Source organism: Coccinella septempunctata, chromosome 4, assembly GCF_907165205.1.
Source record: "Coccinella septempunctata chromosome 4, icCocSept1.1, whole genome shotgun sequence".
Classification (NCBI taxonomy): Eukaryota; Metazoa; Arthropoda; class Insecta; order Coleoptera; family Coccinellidae; genus Coccinella; species Coccinella septempunctata.
The window spans coordinates 35,345,567-35,351,623 of record NC_058192.1 but is presented as its reverse complement, the minus strand read 5'-3'; the positions used below and the strand labels follow the sequence as shown (position 1 = coordinate 35,351,623).

General features: G+C 34.2%; 1 long non-coding RNA gene across 1 annotated transcript; it reads left to right on the top strand.

Annotated features, from left to right (window-relative positions):
- Positions 1 to 1,822: 1,822 nt before the first annotated feature.
- On the top strand, positions 1,823 to 2,545 carry LOC123311807. Its single transcript, XR_006537515.1, has 2 exons — positions 1,823 to 2,360; positions 2,483 to 2,545. It is a non-coding gene; the product is annotated as an uncharacterized LOC123311807 (long non-coding RNA).
- Positions 2,546 to 6,057: the final 3,512 nt, after the last annotated feature.

Genomic DNA, 6,057 nt, shown 5'->3' with positions numbered 1-6,057 from the left:
TGCTAATAAATAGTCTAGAAACGGAAGTATACCTTAAGAATTACAAATCAGAACAAAGGAGGCGCCTAAAACTCAAGAAACTCATTGATTGCAAAGATCGTGCAGACCAGAGGACACAAACAGAGAAAAATAAACACAACACAACACCAGATTTGAACCTTCACAGCTTTCACAGCAGGTTCACTAACCTCTCGGATATAAACTTTGATGAAGATGAAATGCGGATCCTAAACCTTGGACACAAATTTTCTCCAATACCCCGGTCTCTGGACGTTTTCAAGACTGCAATTGATATCGAAACTCAAGTCAGAAACAACCCCCATTTTGATGCTATCGCGGAAGAAGTAGCGGATACCCCTAGAGCCTTCAAAGACAGAGAGGTGGGAGCGTGCAACCGTAAACAACTCATAATAAACGTTCATTTAAACAAAAATCTTAAAAAACTACAAAACAAAATTACAGAAAACAACCTTATAATGACTAAAGCAGACAAAAACGCAGGTCTAGTACTTTTGAATAGAGATTTATAAGTTGAAAAGACCCTTAAGTTTTTCGATGATAATGAAATAGTTAAATGTAGGAATAATCCTTTTTTGAAATACTGTAACAGAGTTAACGATGTTTTGAAAAATACTATCCCAACCCTACAAAAATTTGGCGAGACAATTCACTCTATGAAAGAAAAGAACCCTTCGGTACCTAAACTATATAGTCTGGTCAAATTACATAAACCTGATAGAACTATTAGACCGATAATATCTGCTGTTTCTTCACCATGCCTCAAGATCTCCAGGTTTGTCAACAGCTTCTATGTTAAAAAACTAAAATACAGTTCTACTTTCTCAATTAAAAACTCTTCTGAATTGATAAAGAACATTGAGATGACAGAATTAGATCCCGATAAAAATTACATCATAGCTTCATTTGACATCGTAAATTTGTACACCAACATTCCCGTAGACGAATCCCTCATTGTGCTTAAAGAATACTTGGAGGAATACATAAACTCCGATGATGTTTTAAACCTAGATAATACGGACGTAGAAAACATAAGTAAACTATGTGAAGTGATTACTGAACAAAATTTTTTCATTTTCGACAACACAATATACCTGATGAAAGATGGTCTACCAATGGGCCTGCCATCCAGTGGACTCATAGCTGACGCATACGTGGACAAGGCAGAAAAACAAATTATGCAACTACAAAATAGTGACAAAATTATCCTTTGGAGAAGATACGTAGACGATATCTTTGTTATCTGGTCAGGCACCGAACAAGAGCTGTCAGAATTCTTCGACCTCATGAATTCAAAATTTAAAATCAAATTTTCTCTAGAAAAGTCAGTGTCCAATTGTATTAATTTTCTTGACCTCACAATATCCTTAGAAGAAGGTAATATTTTCTCATATAACATCTACAGAAAACCTACTCAAACTGACTTAATAATTCCTCACGACTCATATCACGCACCTTCAGCAAAGAAAGCCGCCTTCTCATTTCTATTCAGGAGACTCCTCAACGTTCCAATGTCTACAGAAAATTATAAAAAAGAAATAAAAACCATTTACCAGATCGGAGAAAATAATCAATACTCTGACAGATACATGGATACAATATTTAATTCCATCAAAAGAAAGATTATTATTGATAAGATATACCCACATACATCAACAAACGATCGTTTCATATCAATACCCTTTTATAGAGACTTAAATCCAAAATTAATTTCAACTCTCAAGAAATATAACTACACCCTTTCTTACAGAAGACATGCAACCCTAGAAAATTTATTAATTAACTGTAAGAGGAGAAGAGAGAAAGAAGAAATGAGTGGTGTCTACAAAATCTCCTGCAGAGACTGCGAATCCTTTTACATAGGAATGACAACTCGAAATATGAAAAAGAGATTTAACGAACATTTAAAAAATAGACCCATATCTGCTCTTGGAGAACATCTAAAGGAAAAAGATCACAGCACCAATTTTGATAACCTCGAGATTTTACATAAAGAAACAAACTACCACAAAATAACCCTGTTAGAGCAATACGAGATATTGAGAAAAAAGAATGACTCGAACCTCCTAAATGACATATCAGATTTCCGAACATCCAAGAACATTTTTAAGCTGATAACTCCCTGCATTTGATTTAAATTTACCCGCCAAACCTTGACACTTCTTTCCTTACCGTAATCTCGCACCTCTGTTTCCGTTCAAACATCTTTCTGGTTTCTAGACTGAATGCCTGCTCCAAAAAATACATTCAATATCGCCAACAAATTGGAATTAAGGATCAATTGTCTTTTTAATTATGAACAAGAATTTTTCATGTTGTTACTTCAGCTGAATTACTAAACGGTATGTCCGCTTGCACGCTTCTGTTTATTCCTTCTTTTGTTGTTATTACTTAACCTCACTTTTAATACTTCTAAAATGTAAAAAATACCAGAATTTGCATTCCTAATCAATGATAATTTCAGCTGGCCTGATGATGGTTCCACTGTAAACCGAAATCGATCGCCGAAGTATAAATATATAAATCATATAGTATGTTTTTCCACCCATCCTTTAAATACCATACACACTGATGGAAGAATTTATTAGTAAAAAATAGAAGATAGTAATATCGTTTTGATTTTAGTATATGTTGATGATCTATTAATTACAGGTAGTTGTAGAAACCTTATTCAGGAAAATGTGAATATGTTGAAGTCACGTTTTAACGTAAAACAATTTGGCTTTCCTACAAAATTTCTTGGTTTGGAAATCACTAGATCAGAAAATCAGTTGTTTCTTCATCAAACACAGTTTGTTAATGAAATGTTGAAAGAATTTCGAATGGAAAACTCAAATTCAGTTGACACTCCTTTAGTTCCTCAAGGAAATCATAAAGTTCAGGAAGTAACGAATGAAGCAGATTTTCCGTATAAGAAAGCTATAGGTTCCCTACTGTATTTAAGTATGTTCACAAGACCTGATATATCCTTTGCCGTAGGTTATTTGGCTAGATTCCAAGCTAATCCACAGCAGTATCATTGGACATTAGTTAAAAGAGTTTTCAGGTATTTGAAAGGTACAAGTCAGTTAGGTCTAAAATTCACAGTAGGATCTCCAATTTTGTCATGTTATTGTGATGCAGATTTTTCAGGTGATAAGTGTGGTCAAAAGTCGACCACAGGCTTTGTGATTTTTGCATTTGGTAATCCTGTTGTATGGTGCTCAAAACTTCAATCAACAATAGCACAAAGTTCAGCAGAAGCGGAATTTATTGCACTTACTCATGCTACTAATGAAATTCTATTTTTAGCACAATTATTAGAAGAGACTGTGGGTCTCAGAGTATTTCCAGTTAATATATATGAAGACAATGAAGCAGCAAGACGTAACTGTCTGGCTAGCACAAGTAAAAGCCGCTTGAAGTATGTGGATCGTAAATATTTATTGATTCGTCAACACGTAAGAGATAAGAAAATTAATATTGTGAAGATTAATACCAATGATCAGATTGCTGACATTCTAACAAAACCATTGAATGCAGCAAAGCTCACTAAGTTTCGTGATCACCTTGTATTCTATGAGGTTTGATTTGCATGAAAATATCCAATCCAAGCATAAGATGATAACCAAGTAATAAGTCATAATGATTCAATATTATAGGAAAAAAATGAGAAAAGTCAACGACAAACTCAAAACATGCTCTGTTTGATCAAACATTTCATAAGTGATATTAATTTTTTCTTTTCAGTCATTATGTATGCCCTATCTGAGTAGTATCATAAATGATCTTCGATCTCAAACATACTCTGATAATGAATTCTGTTGTTTATCTTAGTATCCTGAAAGGATCTTCGATCCCTTAGGCACTTTGGTAATATGTCTGTTGAGTGTTTTATCTGTATATTGTGGAAAGGTTCTTCGTTCCTGGAAACATAATCTGATAATACTCAAAATTTGTTGTATATTTGTTGGAGTTATATTGGAAGGGTCTTCGGTCCCTGGAGATATACTTTGATGAATATACATGTTGAAGTGTTCATTTGAGTCATGTAGGAAGGGTCTCCGGTCCCTGGATACATACTCTTACGAATACTAGTGTCTTGATTTGGAAGGGTCTCCGGTCCCTGGAAATGATAGATGCGAAATCCAAAATTCTGACCACATGTGTGTAATGAATTAATCATGTTAGTCTGATATGATGGAACATACTATGTATGTGATCAGTCATGTCATTTATATGTTGATCTACTATGTGATATGCATGCATTATGGCATATGTATCTGTTGATCAGTTTCAGTTGATATGATGGTATAATATCACTTGTGGGAAGGGTCTCCGGTCCCTGGACACAATGTATTGATACCATACCAAATATTAAGGACAGTTGGTTCGCTATAAGGAACCCTATTCCATTGCCTCACAGCAACAGCTCTGTATGGTTCCACTGACAATCCTGTTGTAGGTTTAAGGCTTGATTTATATAAATTCTAATAAAATACTATCTATTGTACACTTTATATATATTCTATATTTCTTAGTTTATCGAAGTCAGTTAAATGGAACTTTCAGTTTTCTGTTGATTAGTTGTCAGGTCCTCAGTTTGGGAGGGGGTGTTGAAGTAAGAACTGCTGGCCAAAGTTGATTTGGGACCAGTCCACTTCTATAAAGCAACCTGCTGACAACTAATATTATGTTCGGCCTAATGCGCAAGCGCAACTAAGTTAGGTACACGTGCTATTAATGGTGCAGAAGCCAGTTCTGTCGGGAATGCGAATAGATAAAGGCTACTCTCACTATTAATAGTTTTCAAGCGACCATCGGCCATTTTGTATTATTCACCAGTGTGTTAAATAGATCTTTAAATAAACTTTGTTAAAAACCGTTTCATCAGTTTTAAGAGTATCCACCCTCACAATTCGAATGTAAGGGACAAAGACCTTTGGCAGTCTGAATGGAATAGGTGCACTATTTTCAACAAAGAATTAGTAACTGATCCTTCGAATAGAGTTCCTGGTTTTGATCTTCCCAGGAAAATATGGTGTATTCTGAATCGTTTAAGAACAGGTCACGGAAGTTGCAATAGCATGCTTTTCAGGTGGAATTCAGTTGAAAGCCCTAGTTGTGAATGCGGGGAACCAGAAGAAACCATAAATCATCTAGTTAATCATTGTCCAATTTATAAATTTCAGGATGGTTTTAGAGCTATACATGCAGTTTCCGAATCTTTTTTGAATTGGGTTGTCAATTTTAGGTCAATCTGACATATTGAATCTAATTTTATTATTATATTTTACGTTTTTCTGCTTTTGTTTTCTCTTTATTTCAGATAAAAGTTTCTAGTATCTTGGAGAAGACTTTCAGGATTTTCCTTTTTGTTGGAGAAAGAATCAATTTTTGCAGTGCGAGATGCCCTTCAATATGGAATATTTCAGCTTATTTCGTGAACAATTACAATCCACTACACTCACGGGGAGAAAGGGTTTTTTTACTGAGGTTTTTCCCTAAGCTCTTGTATCATACACCAATTTGTATGGTACCCCGTTACGCTAACCTCTGCTAAAACTGTATCTCATACACATGCTATAATTATTGTTTGCTGTTCAAGATTGTAATGCTCTATATCAAAAGAATATATATATATAATATGTACTCTCATTGTTTCTTTTCTATATTCATTCATCGGACTCAACATGCATGTTAGTTTTCTCAGCCTTCAGCACATCTCAAAATCTACGATTAGAGATTTATTTAACTCAGTACTCTCATGACTTCTCTTAATTTATCAATTGTTTTTTCTATTTTTCTGATGAACGTTCTAATCGTGCTTACTTGTAAGCAGTTCGTCTCTGTAAATGTTGAATTCATTGATAAATTTTTGCACTCTTCAAGATCATCTCAATGTATATGAATTATACTATGTTCTTCTCAGATTAATTATGATTGTCCTTTTCATTTAATTAATTATTATTGAACTTCTCATTTAATTAGAATTTATTGCCCTTTTCATATTATTTTTAATATTCTAGTGCTTCTCAAATTCATTAATTCTGTGCTTCT